The sequence below is a fragment of the Schistocerca nitens genome, chromosome 2 (assembly GCF_023898315.1).
Source record: "Schistocerca nitens isolate TAMUIC-IGC-003100 chromosome 2, iqSchNite1.1, whole genome shotgun sequence".
Taxonomy (NCBI): Eukaryota; Metazoa; Arthropoda; class Insecta; order Orthoptera; family Acrididae; genus Schistocerca; species Schistocerca nitens.
In genome coordinates this window covers 616,449,892-616,473,011 of record NC_064615.1, presented here as the reverse complement: position 1 = coordinate 616,473,011, position 23,120 = coordinate 616,449,892, and the positions used below count along the sequence as shown (strand labels likewise).

General features: G+C 43.4%; 1 pseudogene; it reads right to left on the bottom strand.

Moving 5' to 3' along the window:
- Positions 1–3,023: 3,023 nt before the first annotated feature.
- Positions 3,024–3,141, bottom strand: LOC126237923 (5S ribosomal RNA; annotated as a pseudogene).
- Positions 3,142–23,120: the final 19,979 nt, after the last annotated feature.

The following is a 23,120-nucleotide window of genomic DNA, read 5'->3' as shown; positions in this document are numbered from 1 at the left end:
AAAAACAAAACCCGTAATGTTCGGATACAGCCTTAACGTCGTCCTGCTTGACACAGTCACGTCGTTTACATATCTGCGCGTAACTCTGCAAAGCGATATGAAATGGAACGAGCGTGAGAGTATTTTGGTAGAGAAGACGAATGGTCGACTTCGGTGTAATGGGTGAATTATGGGAAAGTGTGGTTCATTTGTAAAGGAAACACGAAGATGAATTTGGGCTCATAAGTAGACGCATGGACAGTCGTTTTTCCTTCGCTCTATGTGCGAGAGGAACAGGAAAGGAAATGACTTGCAGTGGTACAGGGTACCCAACGCCACGTTCCGTCCGATACCTTGCGGATTATATACGTAAATCTGGATAATATTTCTGAGAACTGATTTCTATTTCATTATTTATTTCTTTCTTATATTGTAGCCTTGGAACACAAGCTGTATTCATTCTTACACAGATTTTTCGGGTCACCATAGCAACGACGTCATTACGTTTGGACCTAAATTTCGTATACTGTAAGGGAATGAGAATAAATGGTGGATAGTGAGGATCATCGCCGACCGGTTACCGCTATCACGTGCGTCTTTCGTAACCCCTCTCGATGCTGTTTCCATTAGATAGCACCACGTTTGCTCATGCGAGCCGAGCCGTTCGGCGTGCGCGATAGCAGCTGCCACCGTGGCTTCGGTACACAGAGGTAATTTCAAACTTGCGGAGAGGTGAAGTTGCTCCCTTGTGCAACTGGATGGCGCGCCGCGAGGAGGAAGGTGTGCTGGAGAGGCTAGGTGCCCGCCGCAGTGCAGCCTGCCGTTTTCTGACGCCGACTACTGCAACGCGGCTGCCAGTTACGCTGTTTACCCTCAGACACCTGGTAATTGCTGCGGCGCCCTGCCCTCTCACCGGAGCCCTTTGTATCACCGAGGGCCTGCGTCATTAGCTCGTTCCGTCGCGATGTCTCTTCATCCGCTGCACCTGGTGGGCGTGCAGCTGAAACGACAGACCGTCTCTGCTAGATGTTCTACTACGAGTCATTTGCAACACATTTAACCATGTGAGCGCCTTACTTGTGTATGCTGTATAACTGTTAATGCAAACCATGTTTTGTCGACTTAAACGAGACAATAGTGTTGATCATTTTCATAAATACATTAAAAATACAGGAAACTGGTATAAAGGAAATTGTGAAGAAAATTATGTATAGAACCTAAAGAAAATTATGTATAGAGCCTAAATGCTGTCTTAAGTCGTAACTAACTTTATTTCGAATCACTCAGAGGAATGATTTTATTCTGTGTACGTAACTTTGTGTGCGTTGGATCTGCGAACGTTCAGAATCGTATGTTTATTGCATAAACAATTGAAAATAAATTCACAGTATCCGAAACATAATTATACGCAAACGGGTTATTTATGATTCACTGTGGCATACATATGCCCTGTCTTTTGAATTACGTACTAGACTCGCGTTTGTATTTTTAGAAATAAAGGGGAATTATAAATTAATTACATCACCGTTATTATCCAAACTTGTGCTACAATGGACCCAATTATTCAGGTAGCAGCCGAAGCGGGAAAGTCAAACGGCATCAAGACAATAGGACATTGTTTCACACTTTTATAACATTTATAGCGTTGAAGATAAATATTTATATTTAATTTGTCTTGTTGAACTGGATAATTAGCAAAAAAATGTTCAAATGTGTGTGAAATCTTATGGGACTTAACTGGTAAGGTCATCAGTCCCTAAGCTTACACACTACTTAACCTAAATTATCCTAAGGACAAACACACACACCCATGCCCGAGGGAGGACTCGAACCTCCGCCGCGACCAGTCCATGACTGCAGCGCCTGAGACCGCTCGGCTAATCCCGCGCGGCTATAGTTAGCACACTTCCTACAACACCTGCTAGTACTGACCTGTACCAACGTTTTCATTAGGTAAACAGTCGCCATTAAGCGAGACCAAATTACAAATGAACGAAATAGCGTAAAAAAGGCCAGTTGTGGATTTGTTTTGCGTCTATCATGAGATTACTGTAGATGGGACTTAGTTTTCTCGGGAATGTAGGACCATATCGTCAGTATTCTCCTTGAACAAATATTTTATGAAGGTCGGAAATGCGTCGTATGAATTTTTTTTTTTTATTAGTCATATGATCTCAGTATTGGAAACCTTATGATGAGAACAATGACTCTCGAAATACGATTTTATATTGTGTGAAGTGCAGTTAAACAGACCAAAATGAAACTTGTACTCTGCCGCGGGGCGGAGCGCGTGCTGTTTCGAAACTCCCTTGCCGGACCGAGACTTGAACCAGAAACATTGCTTTTCGCAAGCAATGCCCTTGGCGACGGAGCTACTACTCTAGCCGATCCCTCGTTGTTGTATTTCGTCCAGCACCTCTCTTCTGCGTTCCAGACTTCACTAAAATACTTCTGCGTACCCTGGCCGCAGAACGGGCAGTGAGGCGTTCCTGGCTAGCTCACTAGGAAAGAGCGCTGCCCGAATGTTCTGAGATCAGACGTCTGTCCGGCACAGAGCTTTAATGTGCCAGGAAGTGTGTCGTATACTACCTATTAATACTGCTAAATTGTAACCGCTTCCTCAGGTCCTACCGGTGAATATTGTTTAAATGTGAATCTTTTGTAAGAAAGCCGGTGTTGTTCTCTTAACACTGTTGGGTAAAGAGGACCTTCGTTTGAGTAAGGTGGTGTAACGTTATTTGATATTACATATTGCTTACGATAATGAATGAAAATAAGAGCTTATGATTAAGAGAAATCTCCATGTTGATAGTCGTTGCCGTGGTAACTAATTCACTAAAAAAGCACTCCGTCTTCAGACCACGAGTGTCCTACCGGGACCATCCGACCGCCATGTCATCCTCAGAGGAGGATGCGGGTATGAGAGGCTTGGGGTCAGCAAACCGCTCTTCCGTTCGTTATGATGGTATTCTTGACCGAAGCCGCTACTATTCGGTCGAGTAGCTCCTCAATTGGCATCACGAGGCTGATTGCACCCCGAAAAATGGCAACAGCGCACGGCGGCCTGGATGGTCACCCATCCAAGTGCCGACCACGCCCGACAGCGCTTAATTTCGGTGATCTCACGGGAACCGGTGTATCCACTGCGGCAAGGCCGTTGCCTAACTAATTCACTAGCGTGCAAATATGTTATGGCGATGATATTTGTAATTGCCTCAAGTAACGATGCAGAGATCGGTCCCAAATAAAGAGTCTAGAGCGCGTAGCACATTCGACTTCATTCCATTTGAGGTGAAAGTTGGTAGATAACGATGGTAAGAGAGTGAAAACAAACGAAGTGCCAGCTTATTTCTTGTCTTGAGGCGACGTTTCGTCGGTTTAGACTTTGCTACAAACTTTATGAAAACAACAGAAAACTCCAGCAGACTGGGCTTCCGTCACATTGGTTAAAGTTATTTTTGAGGAGAAAACTGTAGAACAGTCCTTTTCGTCTGTCTGTGCGTGAGTTGAAGTTGTTCAGCGCATGGTTGTTACTTGTGATCAGGTTAGTTCACCAATGACTAATTGCAGCGGTGTTAATGATTTAAATTAATTTCTGGGCCTAATAAGAATCAAAACTATTTTTTAACTGTAACCCGCTGACTATAATGACATTTCTCATTACAAAGAAAATTAGTTTTTCAAATAATCGTTGGCGGGTTTTTCTCTCACTACGTTATTTCATACAGTGTTATATTGGTTAAGCTCAGTTAAAAAATATAATTACAATTGATGTAGTCCCAACAGTGAGTCGTACAGTAACGGGAGCTTACAGACAAAAAAAAAAAAATGCTAATTACGAGCTGTGTGCTCTTTTACATTGCTTTTCACAGATACATCCACCCAGAGACTGCTAGTTAATTAATCATTGATTTGTTGTGCTTCGCTGGGACTTTTTTAAACATCGCGGCTGTCGCCTGTATATGTTCCTGCTTGATATCCAGTGTCAGAAAAACGTGCTGGTAGGTTCCTTGCAGCGCTACTAGGATGCGTATGTTCCCAGACATGAATGAAAGAAAACAAAGCATCGGTATTTGCTCCTGTCAGTTTATCCCAAGTTTTAAACGTAAATCTTTGAGGTACATGTTTTTGACAACCGAGCGGCACGCATGTGGAATCGGTAATAAACAGCTAAAAACAAACATGCGCAAGAAAAAATGAAAGGAAGCGTGTTAACTCTCCTTTTCATTGTTCCAATATAAACCTTCCACAACTATGCGGAATTTTATACGCCCCAAGGATTGCAAAAGGGTGTCTTGCGCCTTTTGCCGGTCTTGAACATTCACTAATCGTCTTGGTGGGTCTAAAGATTGTTTCAACTCGAAATTTGGCCAGAACTTTCCAAATATTGACGTACGACACCCGTTTGAAACCTCTAGGGTGTATAAAATTCAGCGTGGTTGTGGAAAGGTTTGTATTGGAACAACAAAAAGAAGAGTTAAACAGCCGCCTAACCGAACACAAGAGAAAACACCGACAAATCGGCCTTAGCGGAACTTTTTTTTAAAAAAATACGGTGATCGTGAAATAAAGTATAACTAAAACATCGTATTATTATGCACGTATGTACAGAGGAGCCGTAGAGATATAAACGCAACAATAATTTTTACAGAAAAGAATAAAGCTTAAAGTTAGATCAGATATGGCGGTCGACTTAGCACCAACGATGTGACAATCGATTACCTTTGATCGAGAGTAATGACGCTATTTAGAGATAGTTTCACTTCGAAAGCACGCGACGAGAGGTGGCGCAGTCTATGCGCTCTATATAAATGGGTCCTCCACAGAAGATGTTACTCGCAGTTAGCAACGAATCGTCAGGACTCTTAGTCCGGAGGTTTTAATTAATGAAGACGCCGGCCGTAAAAGCCTACACGATTTGGTGTCCAGTGTCAATGATACTGGCTCAGTCCTCTGTACTCCGATATTAATGGCAAAAATGCAGTGTCGCCGGGTCGTGCTGGACTCGTAATCCTTGTCTAACTGCTAGCAGGACATTATCCAACATTACCGGTGGGGGCCATGCGGTTCTAGGCGCTACAGTCTGTAACCGAGCGACCGCTACGGTCGCAGGTTCGAATCCAGCCTCGGGCATGGATGTGTGTGATGTTAGTAAGGTTAGTAAGGTTTAATTAGTTCTAAGTTCTAGACGACTGATGACGTCAGAAATTAAGTCGCATAGTGCTCAGAACCATTTTCGGTAGGTACTTCACGGAGAAACACGCGGCGATTTTGTGCACGAGCGTGTTACATTGGAGATACCGTGTACAAGAGATACTGTAATATTTAGTATATGTAGATTTTTTTCCCCCTTACACTCTGTAAAGGTAGCAGTAGAAGTGTGCTGACAGCACGTAAATCTAGCGAGTGGATTAGTTGTCGATAGCCTAGTGCTGCGGAGAAGTGAATAAATAAGAAGATATTAAAATAAGTCTCCTGTCTTGACGCACGTCCTCTTTTCGGCGAAAAGCTACAGCAGGGCGGAAGCGTCAGGCCGGCTGCGACGTCGGCAACTTGGCCCCCGCCCCCGGCGTTTGCAGTTTGCACGGAGGTCTCGACCCCTCCCCACGGCGCTCCTGGGCTTTGGCGTCGCCGCGTTTAATGAATCCGCTTCCCCCGCACTCGACACCGGCCGACGCTCTGCGTAAACAGGCGGGGCCGAGGGCGGCGGCAGCGACGGCGAAGGCGGCTTGTTTTGCGTCGATTAAATGCCGTATCGCTGAGTGGGCGGAAAGCGTCCGGGTAGGGGGGAGCGGCCCGGCCACTTCCGCAGTCAAGTGCTGCTGCTTGCTTGCGACTGCAAGGGCGGCGCCGGGCCTCGCGACGTAGTCGTGGCAGGCACTCATTGTTAATACTTGAACTGCCATGAAATGCTGTATAATCGATGCAGGTTGTAAGCTGTCCAGTCGTTTGACGACTCTACAGTTCATTGGCTCACTGAGACGTTTGAGCGGTTGTATGCTGTCGTATGATTCGGCGTCGGCTATTTGTAGATAGCATTACCGGACGACTGACTCTAGAGGTACACGTCCCACTGTTATATAACTTCCATAAGCGTGTGCCTGTGTGACTCGTGACCTCTGTCTGCTACTCTCACTCTTCAGTATCACTGACTCGATGAGCATACGGGGGCATGCTGGAGAGTAATAGCTCCGAATTTTTATGCGAAAAGATTTTTAAAGAAAACAAATTGTAAGTAGGCTCTTATGGTGTAATAAGGCTGTTTTATGTTGGTAACGCCACGTAGCGCTCTGTATGAAAATCACTGGCTGTGCTGTGTGCAGTCTGTGGCTGGTTGGCATTGTTGTAGTGTTGGGCAGTTGGATGTGATCAGCGCGTAGCGTTGCGCAGTTGGAGGTGACCCGCCAGCAGTGGTGGATGTGGGGAGAGAGATGGCGGAGTTTTGAGAGCGGACGATCTGGACGTGTGTCCATCAGAAAGAGTGAATTTGTAAGACTGAATATCATGAACTGACTTTTCAACATTATTAAGATAAATACATTGTATGTTCTGTATCAAACTCTTTCATTTGCTAACTATGCCTACCAGTAGTTAGTGCCTTCAGTAGTTAGAATCTTTTATTTAGCTGGCAGTATTGGCGCTCGCTGTATTGCAGTCGTTCGAGTAACGAAGATTTTTGTGAGGTAAGTGATTCATGAAAGATATAGGTTATTGTTAGTCAGGGCCATTCTTTTGTACGGATTATTGAAAGTCAGATTGCGTTGCGCTAAAAATATTGTGTGTCAGTTTAGTGATGATCAGAATAAGTAAAGAGAGAAGTGTCTGAGTACGTTCAATTTTGCTCAGCTGTTTGAAGATCACATAACGTAAGGGGTTTATCAGCAAAATCATTCATAAATTTTTCTAAGGGGATGTTTCAAAACGTTATTAACGTTCTACGTCTTTGTTCTTCAGGTTTACATGTTTGCGTTTAACCTGGCGCTGTGTAACCTAACTGTGTCGGTGCGTGAGAAACAGAGTGCTGAAATCGAGTTCTTATTGGAAGAGTTTGTCGACACGTGGAGCGTCCTCAACTTCAACAAGACAATGCTTGGGCAGACACGAGCGCTGCGATGTCTGCAACAATTCGACGCCCTGGGCTCACTGACATCGATCACCCTCCACACAGTCCCGACTTGGCCCCATAAGAATTTCAGCCGTTTACAGAGTTCAAGGAGCAACTAAGAGGACTTCACTTTGATGTGATATAGCGGCACAAGCGGAGTGTGGCTACAGCTCCGTCAACAAAATCAAACTGACTGTCCAAACAAACTGGTCTTTCGTTTGGAGAAATGTGTTTGTCACCAGGCTGAGTATGCTGAGAAATAAATACGTTCACATGAAGAATAAAAGTGTAGAATGTCAATAACTTTTTTTTATTTGAAACTCTGTAAGAGCTTTAACATTAAAAAAGTTTGGAGTATTGCTTTTGAGCACGTCCTCTTATTATGGTGAAAGTGATCTTGAAAATTGAACAGTTTATGAGTAACAGTGGTTTTATTATGCCTCGAGTTTATGGAAAGGTCCCTCCGTCGACCTAAGATCCACTCAAGAGATAAGCGCACGCCTACTATTCAGATTTCCAGTTGAGTTAGCTACTGCTATTTTTGCTTTCGCTCAGTCATAGTAAAGAAACATATACTGTTCCACACTGCGCAGCGCTAATTATAGGTGCACCTATTCGCGCCATCGTTTCCTCCCCCATTTCGGATTTGTCCACTCCATGAACCGAACCTACAGACCAACTGATTGCGCGTCTTTTCAACAGTCGTCAAGATCTCGCCCCACGTCCTAGTTGATGGGGTAACTCCGTGCCACCTATAATCTAACATCCAGCAGATATTGGTGTAAGGATGAGATTAGGTACGCCGTAGCGCTATCATCTGTTACCCTTACAACGTGATGTTAAAAGTTCCTGGGTTTTCGCACCGCGTCAATTTATGCACAGCACAAAAACTTTGAACATCTTCGACGACGGCCTCGGAAGCCTACGCTCTTATATCGCCGAATGAACTACAAGAAAATAAGTAGATTGGAGAGACTCAAATACGACGGATGGTTGGGAAGTTCTATCACCTCGAAAAAAATTCTGAAATTGCCACACCACAGCGCTTTAGCCTCTAGATGAGCCAAAAGTAAATGCAGTCCACTGATGAACTCGTATGTCGTTCGATGATTCGTTTTTGGCAATAACTTGTCTGGCCAATCCAGATGAACCAGAGAACCAATTTAGTTCATATTTTCTTCATTTGGCGCATTATGTCTAAATAATAAGCTCGCTAACAAAGGCGAATAGTTTCATTTGAAAGAGACTGAGAATTGTACACTTTCTTAAAAGAAAACATCGCAAACTCGACCTCACATTTTAAGGATTAAAAAAGCACACAAGCAAGATATAAGCCCTAGCAGCGGATCACGTGCGAAAATTTGGGCCACAATTCTGACAGACGCTGTTACGACCCACTGAAAGTACAGCTTTTAAACACGCGCGTGCATGGCTTGTTTGTCATCCGCTCCGCCCCACTCGCTCGCTTAATGCCCGAGCGCGAAGTGCTGCACGGTGGAGTGGGTAAGAGATTTGCATTAATTTTATAATGACGCTGAACCAACAAACGAGGGTGAGGCACCTCCACGAGCAGCACGGAATGACGGTGAAACTACAGCGTCGAAGAACGAGAGCTCCTGAAAGTCGTGACTGGTAAACATCAGTATGTGTGTGGCCTTTCGACAACCTTTCATACAAGGCGGACGAAGGCTAATGGGCCTTACTTTGTGCTGTTACTTATTGCTGAAATCACATACAATTTCACGTAACAGAGGAATATACGAAAAGAGCTGTGGAAAGAAGGAAAATCCGTCTTTCAAGACCGTCAAAAGGAACTTTAAACTATCAAAAGAAAAAAAGACATCGGTACATCTGCAGTAGGTACCTTGAAAACAAGGGTACACGTCAGCAAAAGCGTTCCTATGTCCACGCAATCTGTTTATATAAGTTTAACAACTCATTCATGAAAAACATAAAGCGACTACACCAATGATTTGCCAGATCACTTCGATCACCCAGTAAAATACTGCATTGACAGTAATGACGTGCTTTGTTCATTGAGTGAAAGCGCGAGGTTTCTGACATGTAGCAGGTGCCGGAGATCTCTTTGTTTCGAACATTTCTATGTTGCGATTCACAAATGCACTGTAAATGAATGAAACGAATGAAAAGTAGCGTAGCGCTGTTTAATTATTAACGTCGCTGTTGTGCGCTATTTTGTTTGATTGCAAAGCTGACGCTGTTGAAGTGCACTTGAAAGAGTTGCGCTACTCTTCAATAGGCTGACATTGGTTGTCTGTCTACTTTACACCTCTTTGCGCTCGGATATTAGGTGGGCGCAGTGGGGTGGAGCGAGTCACAGACAAACAAGCGATGACCCGTAAGTTTAAAAGCTGCAATGTCAAAACTGCCTACTATCAGAATAATGGCCAAAATTATCGTGCGGGATCGATTTCTGGGGCTAATATCTTGCACGAGTTTTTATCCCTAAAAATACGAGGACGAGCTGAAGGTGTTTCCTTGTTAGTGTTCAGCGGTCACTGTTCCTCTCTAGTGTCGCCTCCGGCACAGGGAGTTAGGGACAGAAAGGGAAAGGGCAATCGTCTGTCCGTGCTCTAGCGGTGAACCAAATGAGCAATTTGCGTTACTAACCAGCGGTGCTTAGTTGAAGCAGAGAGGCCCCCGTAAGGGCAGAATGGGGCGTAGCTGGAGGCTGACAGCCCCACTTGACCTGCTGTTAGCTGGGGGCGCGGCGGATCGCCACAGAGGCGCGCTTCAGAGCGACGCGAAACCCGCTGCAATATAAAGCCCTACAAAACACCACTTACGCACGAGTTCCCCTGGACGGGCAGCAAAATGCGCCGTTTGAAACTCGACACGGGTGGACTGTGTGTGCGTGGATGACCAGGGATAAACACCGGAGGGGACATTTTGCCCGCGGCGCATCCGCTCGAATTAATACTCTGCTTGTTTGTTAGCACAACATCAGTTTGTATCAACAGGCCGTATTTGTGCTTATTAGATTATGCGCACCTGCCCCGCGGGCTGTGCACTGCTAAGTACACCTGCTCCCCGGAACTATGGAGGCTCGCCCCTCCGGATCCGCCCCAGCCGCCGACGGAGGCAGAGCAGGATTTCGTATTTTTCTAGCGCTTTCGCCCCTCTTTTTGCCGGAGGGAGAGATACAATGCCGGTTTTAGGGTCCTCGCGCGTTCGTCAAGTGCAAACACCAGCGGCAATGTTCGCTCCGGGCTGTGCACAGGTGACCCCGCAGCGCGCCGCCGCCATAGTGGCTACCTGTTTCGCAGGCGTACCAACAGTCGCGACAAATATTTGAGCGGTGTATCCTGCGGGTGGAGCGACGCGCATTGGGCAGATATTTGCCACTTGCGTGCTGCGCGAGCGCGAACGCACGTGCCGCTAGGTGTAGCCTCGCGCCGGCCGGGTCACGCGCTTTGACCGATCCGGAGTATATTTATGACAGCGTGTCAATCACTACCTCTCTGTGTCGCCAAGCCACCATTAGCGGACAACACACAGCACCGACCGAGAATTTCGGGAAAAAAGGATAAAAGAGGAGTCGTGGAGAGTTCGGCACAAAAAATTGTGTGGAAGTGACACGATCGCATGCAGAGCGCAGCACAAAAGGATTAAAGCGGCGATAAAACTCTGCTACCAGTGCTACCGACAATAGCTGGCGATGGAACACAGCGGTGTATCCATACGAGGAGCGCTTCCTCTGTACGAGCTATCTACAAGTTTAAATTTATTCCCTGCTACCTACTATCCGCACAATTCATTACACGACTTTTATTCAGCCTTCAGCTTTGGGCTGACAAGTGAGTAGCATACTTTTTAGAAACGTCTCGCACGAATGAATGTTCAGTTTGCAAGCCAACATTGTGAATATATCATGCTTAACCATAAATGGATAAACATAAATTTTTCTCCCTCGTCTAGGTATATAGGAGCAATAATAAAGCAAAGCTTAATCCGAACGCGGATTCAGTTAACTATGCTCGGGAAATGAGTTAAGAGTATTAATCATGAAGAGTTCCTGATAAGGAATAATTTATCTGTAATCTCCAAATACGCTAAATTTATCTTCGCACAACCCATGGGGTGGAGTGAATTCTTGTAACCCCAATAAACCAGCAAATTTCTTTATATTTGATACAAACATTTTTTTAGCGTTCCCTTGTTGCACTAATATCTTGTGTTAATTTTGCATATTTGCAATAATTTCTATGAGTACTAAACATAGTAAACCTGTACTAATGTGCCAAGTGCGATGTGACCCCGTCACGAAACTACAGAGATTCAATGTTTAGTAGAAATACGGTACCTGAGAATGATAGTGTGCTGCTAGGACGACGATCCTACTTTCGTAAACAGGTTGCGTTAAAAAATCTGTTAAAGCCATCGTCATTATCGTAACACTTACAGATCTCACGTCAAACTTCGTTAACATAGGTGAGACGGTTAACACATTTTATGTGTAATCAGTAAGCCAAACCCGCCTTTGAAACAGTTTTATGAACCGTCATTGTGAAGAAGGAAGAAGTATTTAAATATTTAGCATTTGTCGGACTGACTTTAAGTATTTGAAGGGAGGTACGCTGAAGGACGATCCTGTAACTGCGAGTGTTCAGTGTAATTCCGGTGCGAAGCAGGCGCGTCTCTGCCGGCCGGAGGTTAGTTTAGGCGTCTGCCGTAAACAGCCACTGAGCGGCGCTGGCGTCGCGCAGCTCTCCAACAGCCCCCTGGAGGCCTCGCGTATTTTTTAATAACCTCCCGACGGCGGGCGCCCTTAATAAAACACAGTCCGCTGTTCCCAGCTGCAGAAGAACAGCAGAGCTCCGACGCGGTAGGCGGTCCGTGCCGTGCTCGTTTCAAGTTTCCCGTCGGCAGTCGCTGGCGACATAACACATCACCAGCTTACACGTATGGCATTTGGAGATGGGCAAGTGGAAAGGTTAAGTAGTACTACTCATAACTGTCTGGCACATGCACGAAGTGTTTTGAGGAACCTGCATACTTGTGACAAGGCCAGGCAGGAAGGACAGAAACGAAGCTGATGCACACGTGTCAGTCTTTAAATACTCAATTTTTATTTCCTAAAAATCGACAGAATATGTGAAGAATGTGTTTGACGTGCTAAACCAGTGGAGCACAACCTTTTAGCTTACCTGAACCACACTGGAAGGAAACGAGTATTTATGGGACGCACATAATATGCGTGGAGAAAGAAAGAAGAACCAGCAAGAGAATAGCATCGTGTAGCGAGAGTTTCAGACTGAAAATATTCAGTTTGTCATAACGTCGCAATTTTTTTTCCGGTCGAGTGATAGATGCTCACTTCTTACGCCGCACTTGCTTTGGACCTCACACGACCCGTAGGCCGCGGCTTGGTCACTACTGTGCTATTTAACCTTAGGTTTGCATCGTTTGCGGACTCACATTTTACGTATAGGGAATTATTTCTAAGAATTTCTGTTGCTCTGTTTAGTTTTGATAAGATTAATTATGTGGATAGGTATTATTTATACGTTAAAAATTTTGCAGACGCACCTGAAGTTTTACACACGTACTGAAACCGGGTAGTACGTTAAAAATTTTGCAGACGCACCTGAAGTTTTACACACGTACTGAAACCGGGTAGTTCAAATGGCTCTGAGCACTGTGGGACTTAACGTCTGAGGTCATCAGACCCCTAGAACTTAGAACTACTTAAACCTAACTAACCAAAGGACATCACACACATCCATACCCGAGGCAGGATTCGAACCTGCGACAGTAGCAGTCGCGCAGTTCCGGACTGAAGCGCCTAGAACCGTTCGGCCACCGCGGCCAAGGAAACCGGGTAGCGCTTGCCTTTTTTAAAAATAAATAATTTTTACAACTGTAGCGAATTTTATCACTGTTAGTGATAAACAATGCGTGTCTTCTTTGTCGATCGAGAATAGGAAGCGGTAATGAACACTGAGCCAACCAGTAAAAATTATTCGTTTGTCTGCGTACTCAATTGAAAGCATAGTCTTACAGAAGTACATGTCATGTGATCTAGAAAGGGAAGGGAGAAAGTTCTCTGCCTGATAATTAAGACCGTGCTTACATACACTTTTCTTTTAAGTTAAAAAAGGGATGGCGAGTCGTACGGAAAAACGTCAATTCTCAGGGAATTAGAGTTTACTTGAAGAGTCAGAGAAATATCGGGGAATTCTGAAAGATTCCTGGAATTCTGAGAGATACTTGGGAAAGTTCATCTGTTCTTCGACGGAGGGAAATGCTCGGTGTCAAGTGGTTACAACTCACTCCAACATTCTGCTTCGGGAACAATCAGTTGTGGAGAAGCGCAAAGACAGGGGAAGAAGTGTATTGTAATGTAGTAATGTATGTTGCTTAATCGCAGCTGCCTATAGCGTGCTCATTCGCCTCGGGAGTCTTCGTTACTGTTCGTGTGTGTCCAGGTCGATTGCATGTAACAAGCGTATAAGAATCTGCTATGTAGCCGTCAAGTCGTCATTAGCAGAAAAGGGATTTTTTAAATTTTTTCACTAAAAATAAATATGTTATCTGAGTATTCAGGTTTTTGTTGTTTTGTACTAATTTAAAGACAAAGTAGTACTTTGCTGACTTTCTCGCAGTGTCAAGCTTCAAACTAAAAATGACCATAGTAGGAAGAGCGTCCGCTCTTGAGCCATGATTCATCATTCCCTACAAAGTCCACTGATATTACATTTCAGGAATATCATTTCGAAGCGTGTTCGTGCGAAACTATTCATATCGCAGAAATTGTCGCGCAATGATACGGCATAGTAACGCACAAGGACAGCGAAGAAATTTCTAGGGGCGGTAAGAGTTAATAATTTACAAAAATTTTGAAAACTTTCTCAATCCGGACTCTAGTAAGACTAACCACTAATAAATGACTTCGGAACGTAAAAACATTTATTAGCTACCACAAAAATTAATAAAATTAAACTTGCTCTCACATAGAACCAAAATTGGTAAGGGCAATTTGGAATTATTATAAGGATATCTTTTGATGAAACAAAATCGCCACCCAGAAAAATGCGTGTATTTTTGTCGTAGTACCCTTAACACTAATGCGTTTTGTTGAATGTTAAAATTACGGTTCACAAAGTTGCGCGAAAATACCATCTGCAGCCGGTGTTGCCAGGTTCCTGTATTCAACATATAATCACATATAACTTTCCTTAAAAACGGAAACAGGTAGAAGTCAGAAGGTAGATTCCTCAGTTTAACCACTGGCAAAGCACAGTTGTGGGTATGTGCATTCTCCTGATAAAAGAGCATTCTATATTTTTTCCAGTTAACAATCTTTTCGTGTATCTATTAGTCCTGTTGGTCACGATGTTAATGTATTCGACAATCATTAAGAACAATCGCTTTTACTTCCCCGAAACACTGATCGTACTTTTTTTTTATTTGTGCGGGGCCAGCGCCTTCTATTTATTGCTTTAGTTTCTGGCATGATGTCCGACTCACAGAAACACAAAGCAAAAACCAAGTTTGATTCAATTAAAAAATGCTGAATCATGGGCTAACATTTCTGTTTAGCGTTTTATTTTTGGCCAGCATTCAATAAAATACGACGTCCATCGTGCACAGTGTTTCGTGCAAGCTCTTGTTGTGAACCGTCCCGTATTAGTTCTTCGGATATTCGTACTGTGCCAACTATTCCGTGCAGCTCTAACCGAAGATTCAGTGGTATAATATTGTGCGCTTTCTCGATCGTTTCTTCTACAGTAGTTTTGTGGCGTCCTTCACGCGGATCACTTTCAAGGGAAGTACAGCCACATTAGAGTTTGAGGAATGGTTTATTAACTGTTATGTATGGATATAATGGACCAGAGTTATTATCAGTCGTCATCGACGTTGGATGAATGTTCGTTGTCGATAAACTTAGCAGAACTAGCATTTTATGGTTGTACGGCATTTCAGATTGTCAAATGGTTCAAATGGCTCTGAGCACTATGGGACTTAACTTCTAAGGTCATCAGTCCCCTAGAACTTACAACTACTTAAACCTAACTAACCTAAGGACATCACACACATCCATGCCCGAGGCGGGATTCGAACCTGCGACCGTAGCGGTCGCGCGGTTCTAGACTTTAGCGCCTAGAACCGCCCGGCAGCCCCGGCCGGCTTCAGATTGTCGGTCTGAGCAAAACACACGCAGAATGATTGCTCGGAAACATCAGTATATACAAAACTGTTCCGGAGCCTCAGCGGACCTTGACTGGCATCATTCCCCAACATAATAAAAACAAAATTTCACTGATATGAACGACATATCTGTAGCAGATGGAGAAATTGCGCTTACGAGTTAGCGATTAGTTGCAGTAGGGTATAACAGACCGTTTCGCCGGTAAAATATACTCGATTTTGCGTAACTTAGAGTATATTTAATCATCCAGTGATATTTTAGTTTCGGTCAGTGTGCATATGCACGTTTCCAAATATTTGCCTGCGTGTAACTGGAAACATTTTTCTCATAAATGCCTTTTGTTGGGAGTAGGAGACATATTTTAAACCGATTAAAGAGACTCACTCTAGGGTAAAGATCTGCATCCATCGGTACCTAATTTTAATGCAGAATAACGCGGGTCGTAATTATATGACTTTGCTCTTTTTCTTAACGACGCCGGTTGTGTGGGTTAAATCACAAATTGATAAGACACTAACAAAAGACCCCCCCCCCTCCCTCCCCAGAGGGTGTGATACTCTGAAATTCCATGTTGCAACCATTTCTTTTTCCCTGTCGTGAGTGGCCCAGATATTCACCAAATTGAATTTGTGTCTGACACCTTAAGAGAGGCGTCGCGACTGCACCGGACTTTCAGCCGGCGCACCTCTGCCCCAGGGCTGCCAACTGTCGCGTTGCCCATTTGCTAGCGAACGTCCCTGCCGGGGCAGTAAGGGACGCGGGCTCGCAGCGCCTCCTATAAATACCTAACGAATCTTATTTCCCCAGGGAGACTTCTTTCGCGAGTATGCCTTTTTCACCCCTCCCCCTCCCTCCCTTCAAGCAGCCTATTACCTCGCCGGCACTCGCCCCAAATACGCCCACACACGCCCCCACCTATCTTCCTTCTCTCGTACCATCCAACACGAGCTCGCGTCACATAATACCCGTAAAGTGGCATTACCGTTCCACACAAGCACTTATAATTAATAACGCGGGACAACCGTTAGCGCGCTCTTCGGTGGAAAACGTTTCGGATTTACACGGTGGCTGCTGCTAAGACCGCCGTTATTGCTGGACATCCCCGCGTTATTGGCGCTCCCTCGTTTATCTGCTTTAGACGCGGACTTTTATGGTATTTGTGCTGCGCTGGTCTTCACTCAGGGGATCTGGTATTGGTCTGCACTTGGCAGATCGCTGGTCTGTAAGTGCTCGCAGCTCTGGACTCGTACACAGCATTCGTCATTGCCGCTTAAGTAAACGAGGCTTCCTTTAGGATATTCCGTGTTTACCGGGAGGCAAGTGACCGTTGACGCCATATAGCGTCAACACACGTGTGAACAGAGTAGACCACTGAGTGCTAACTTTATTTGTCCGTCAGATGCGAGATTGCGGACATCTACATCATTATGAAATCACAAATGTGCTATTAGCTCCAGAACAGGAAAGTTAACGGTGGTGCAGAAACATGGCTGCCGTAATTTGCTGCTACATAATGAACAGTGAGATCCCAAACTTTCCTTTGACACGTATGGTTGTCATTATTATGAGAGAGTTCCCGAGGATCTGTGTAAGCAGTCTGGATTAGTTGTCTGATATGGTTCACAGACATCAAAAGAATTGCAAAAGTAAGCGCACATTTTTCTTTCGTCTTGCGAATGTATTATTTCGTCTTTTTTGTTCTGAAGACTGCAGCTACCAGTTCCTCTGTCCGCTGTGCTGTGCAACGGTGTTCTGAATTCGTACAGCGGATGAGTACTGTTACTGACAAAACTGACGCGGGCGTCGTATTTCTGAAAGAGAGTCGTTCTAGCTATAAATGGCCAATATTCCTCAAGCTTAGCGTCAGCGATCCGACAGCGTAATCGCAAGTATTGCTAAACGTAGTTATGAACGAGTTGCTCAAAAAGACTGTTAGTATTCTGCGTTGAGTAGTGTTGCGATCGGCTGTGTTTCGATGCTGAAGCGGAAATTCATTTTTGATGCAGTTAGCGCAAATCGAACGTCCAATTTGCCACAAGATACGGGGATTGAAACTAACCGCCACCCCTGCTTCATAAATAGCAGATGGCCTTTAAATATTTTACTGTCCATCCAGAAGGGGACCGTCCAGTCCCCCAATCGTTGGCCCCACACTATAGTGAAAATGTACTCTGGAAACCTGGTAAGTGCCCTTATCTCTAAGATCCACGCAAGTTAAGTGAGACAAGTCTGTGGTCAGGGGACATTCGTGGTACGTAATAGAAATAAGAATAAAAGGAACTCATTTTGTAACCTGTGATTAATCAGATCACTAATTGATTCTTACTTAATATAACTACAGTCAGCTTATTTAATTGTTTCTGATTGTTCCTGACAGCATATTTTTAGTACATTTATCTCTTACGTATATCCTATTGCATTTGCGGGGAGGTTTCTTATTCCTTCATTTATGATTATCTCTATTTAGAACGGCTATACTCTTTCTATTTTTACATCATTTATGGCGAAATGTTTGAGAGTATGGCACAGTCGTGTTTTTAACCGTGGCAGACACGTTAGATGATTTCGTCTTCCCCTATTAATTCTTAAGAAAGTATGTGCAGACTCTGCAGTTTACTATCTTTCTTTAAACACGTATCAGTCTTCGTTTGTGTGCTTATTGATAGTATATTTTATAATTTTTCTCTTACAGAATAGTAACTCGTGTAGTGTGAGAGCACGATAATAAATGTGATACTTCAATACGAAGCCCAATAAAGTTCTCCGCTCTCTTGAGCAATTACAAGCTGGTGACTTCTCACACTTTCTTTATCTCTTACGTTGTCACGATTATTATGTTTTATTGACGTAGCTTCTGAAATTTCTCTGTATGTCTAGTGCAAGCATTCCTCTTATGGAATAAATCATTCATTTCCAGTAGAATGTACGTGTAGTGGACGCTCCTTAAGACTAGGCCCTGTAACCTTTTTTACATTTTAGGCAATTCTTTCACTACATGAAGCACAACTCAGTCTGTTCCATATCCCACTGGGACACCTAGACAGCTTGCTGGACCAGCACTGCTCCTGGGAAAGCAGGCGGGATCCACTGGCAGGTTAGAACTGAGTAAAAGCAAGGTATCTGGATTTACGTAAAATCCTGTCCGGTTTTAATTTCTGAATAAGTGTAATTCTCCTGACAATTCTGTCTTCGTTCGTTCCTTCGAAAGACTGTACTCCGCTAACGTGGGTGTTATCTCTGCGGAGCAGCTCTTTCCGTAGAATTATGGCCACTCTTGGTCGTGAAGGACTTTTTTTATTGTCCCTGACGGTGACTGTCTTCTACGTCGTCTCAAAAGCTTTTGTGACGAAGTGAGAGATTTTTTCCTGATAAGTGAAAACCTTTTTATTTACGACTGGACCTTTGAAGTTTCTTGGATATTATTTTGACAACAGAAGTCTTCTACGAATTGATCTCCTGCTGTGACAACGTCCAGTATTTTGCGGTAGCCTTGTACTTTCTAGCACTCGATTTCATATCCTTACCTCCCGCAGCACGTAGACATATTGTTGCAGGAAACGTTCTCGAGCAGGCTGACCGTCGTACACTCAACGTATGTTAGCCACCAACCACGAAGGTCGTTCTTTGTATTACAGTGAACTCTATTTAACTTACAAGCGCACAGTTGCCCGAAGATAACGCTAGTATTGCAACGGAAGTTCTCACAACTATAGATCTGTTACGATTTTTGTATTTATATGAATTTTACATTTGTATGATTTTTGTATTCCTCTTTATAACCCATCTCAGCATGAAATTTAAAAATTTTTCTGATTATTAATTCACGAATGCTAATTGTAATTTATCGGCGTGTGTCCGCAGATTAAGTTCCAAGTTTCCTTCAGCAGCTGATTGTAAATATATCTGTACGGCCTACAAAATACACAGTACCCTTCTTTACTCTATTTTCGTGCTACAGTAAAGGCAATTTATCACTTGCAGGGAGATTGGGCGATATTCATAATAAAGTAGTGTAAATCACATAAGGTTTCTGCGTTCAGGTGTTTCAGTTCAGGCTGTCGTAGCATACAAATGCAAAAAGAATCTGTAGCTAAGTATTCATTTTCCAAGAAACTAGTGCCGCATGGAGTTTCCCACGTTATTCGTTTAATGCTTAGTAAAGACATCTCTCTCCAGACTTCGGAAGAACTAATATTTAACCTCTACACTGTTAGTTATAGCATTAAAAAAAAAGGGACGCATTGATACAAAGTAGAGCCCCATCCTACGCTGCGGTACGCAAATGGAAATGCAGAAAGACTGGGATCGATTTTTTTTCATCTCCTTTTTCATCTTGAGTAAAGTATATTGTCCTTGTGTGACCTGAGAACGTGTGGGTGGACTAGCACGTAATATATAATCAAACTCCGCCCTCTAGGAGTAACGTCGACTACTTTATTCTATCTACTAGGAAGGTGTAGCAGAACTTGTGTAGAACGTAAAGATTTATATCACCTTTCAAGTTCGTTTTGCTGTGACGGTGTCTGTGTGTGTGTGTGTGTGTGTGTGTGTGTGTGTGTGTGTGTGTGTGTGGAGAGAGAGAGAGCGAGCGAGAGAGAGAGAGAGAGAGAGAGAGAGTCCTTGGAAAGTCATAGAAACATTACTTGATGTCTTGTCTCGTTTCTTTATGAACCGCCAAGAACTGTGTAGATTGAATCAGTAATGAACATCATAAGAACGGACACGTATATGGGTGACTATATATTGTCTATCTTAGAACTTAATGGCAGCGAAGAACACTAAGCTTACATTGCTCAGCTTAGATAGAGAGACAGCATGTAGGATACATGCAGGCCGAACGTCAAGTTAGGCAAGTAGGACGGGAAGCACCTGTAACGGTTTCTTGCGGCTTCAATACTACCGTCGAGAGACATAGGTCTGCCGGTAAACAAAAAGATGAATCCCAGCATCACGCCATTAAATCAGCTGGAATAAATAATATGTCCGCAGGGGCGGCGTCTTGGCTGGGTACAGGATAATCAAGTTATCTTAACGGATCTGCAGTCGAGTTGCCACGAGAAGAATACAAGATTTTCTTTCAAAGAACGTGCTTTGCTCTATTTAGATTTCTTATTCCTCTACGAAATCCTTGAGCAATAAATTTTTACAAATTCGTTTCTCTGCTTAATCTCTCGGAATTTAATCTGCAAAATGCGTTCATTTGATTTGCTGAGTTGTCTCTTTTCTTGTAAACGTTAAGTCGCCATGAAATACCCGAAGGCTAAAGAAAGCGCTTCCTGTCAGCAGATTGTGCCTTAGTATCCGGTCTCTTCCTCTTTAAATCATTTCTTATCAAGTGTTGAATAATTGCTTCCTTTGATCTTTACACAGGACTTTCTCTTTGAGTTCCAGCTTCCTGGTATGGAATTCTGCTCGGTATCGCTTCCATTTCCTCCCTACATTGTCTTTACCTTTTTTACCGGTGTCTTCATAGCTTACTTTGCATCTAAGTAACAAAATCATTTTATAAAAATTAAAATAAAACTACCGATATCCCTCATTTTATGGTGTGTCTTCGCGTTAATAACATACGAAACATTTGGTCATTAGTAATTGGGAAAGCGATCGAGCTGGCATAGTGCTCCTCTTCTTGGGGGGGGGGAATGGCTTTCATATTATGGTCCAATCATCCACATTTCGTTTCCTTATGTGGTTTATAAGGCGTGAATACAGGGATACTTCCTTTGAAAAGGACACTGTTGATTTCCTTTCATAGCTTTGACTTATTCGAGTTACTGGTCCGTCATTGACGACGTGTTCCTGGACGAGACGCTGGACAATATTCTTGCCTCCGTTATTTCAAAAGTGGGAATTAAATTTTGTGCGCCAGATTTGGTTCACATTTTGCGAAAGCAGATTATTCAAAGAAAGGGAAGAGTCTCTTAATAAACATGAGGCAGTTTTGTAATCGTCAGATATTTCAGGTTGTATTATGGGTACAAATAAATAGGTTTTTGCGTCAGTCGCTTCTTTATTTTTCCACTACCCTTTTCGATGGTTCACACCTATATCGTCAGGCGGAGAAATGTTTGTTTACGTAGTTGATTTGAGTGAAGAGCACAGACGAGTTTCCAAAGCGGCAGACCAAGGGCAGTGTAGGTTATGTAGCAGTGCAGTCGTTAAAAGTCTGGATAACGCTATTTGTTATATGTCCTCTCCACCGTACCTTATGTTTACATTGCTGTGGAAAAATTTCTATGGTCTTCAGTGAAACCAGCTATGTAAATAAGCATTTCTCCACATGATGATGTTGGTGTGAACCATCGATATGCGTAGTGACAAAATAAATAAGTGACTGATGCAAGAAACTATTTCATTTGCATTTCTCGACAGTCGCAATCCTCATGATGCCGTTCTTTACGGACGAAACATTCATTTGTGTTTTGGCTATAGCACTTATAATTAAGTATGTGAGTATGTTAAGGATGAGGTGTCGCAGCTGCAAGAATGGTATGTAGCAGCATTACAGTTGTAGGTGGGCTGCTTCTGTATTAGCAGCGCTGTGAAGTGCTTTGCATTGGATCTCTCACTGCGCTTTCTTTGTAAGAGACTCGGGGGCTCGTTGACTCGCTGTTTGGAGTTAGTCGCCAGCAGTGATGGAAGTGCTATTGGGCAGTTGGAGGTGAACAGCCAGCAGTGATGGATGCTAAATGTGAGAAGTTAGCATTGATGGAGGGTAGAGGTCTGAAGTGTTAGCGTAGGCTAACGATCTGGAAGTATCCGACTTGGAGATTGAAAATTATTCATGATTATATATCTTTGTACTGGATGTCAATGACGATTTATATTCGTGTTTGAACTGGATGTCACATTATTAAGATAAAAAATACATTATTTGGTTTGCAACAAAATCTTCCTTTTGCTAACCACATGCCTATTAGTAGTTAGTGGCCTTAGTAGTTAGACTCTTTTATTTAGCTGGCAGTACTGAAGCTCGCTGTATTGCAGTAGTTCGCGTAATGAAGATTTTTGTGAGGTAAGTGCTTAATGAAATGTATTGGTTACTGTCAGGATTGCTTCTTATTCAGGGCCATTGTTTTGTTTTAATTATATGAAGTCAGGCAGTAATTGTTTTGAGCAGTCAGACTGCGTTGCGCTAGAATACTGTGGGTCAGTGTGGACGTGATAAGAAAAAGTAAAGAGAAAGCAGGCTCAGTACGTTCAGTTTTACTCAGCTGTTTCAGAATCAAAAAACGTAGAAGTTTCATCTTCTCAGTCAGCAATTTAAGTGCAGATTCACACACGTAAATAAAGAAGTTCCATAGTTAATTCTATTTTATTCTCTGGAGCGCCGTCCCCCATTTCTGAATACGACACAGGAATAGTACATTTCCAGTATATAGCGTGACTCACCTAAGCTGTTTCCGGAACAGCTGCATTCAAAGTTCGAAATACTGGAATTTCTTGGAAAGTGTTCATCCTATTTTGTAAAGTAAAACGCTGTTGAATACGTCTCCACGAGATGAAGGACACTAGGTTCAAATGGTTCTGAGCACTATGGGACTTAACATCTGTGGTCTTCAGTCCCCTAGACTTAGAACTACTTAAACCTAACTAACCTAAGGACATCACACACATCCATGCCCGAGGCAGGATTCGAACCTGCGACCGTAGCAGTCGCACGATTCCGGACTGCGCGCCTAGAACCGCTAGACCACCGCGGCCGGCGATGGATACTAGGAGCAGAAATTATTGTACTTACGTTTGAGAAAGAGAAGTTGATGCCATATCTCTTAATTATTACAGATGTGGCAAAAGACTATTAAGTCTTCGAGATAGAGGACTTACTTACAATTCATCCGATGAGAACAGAAATGCAATATC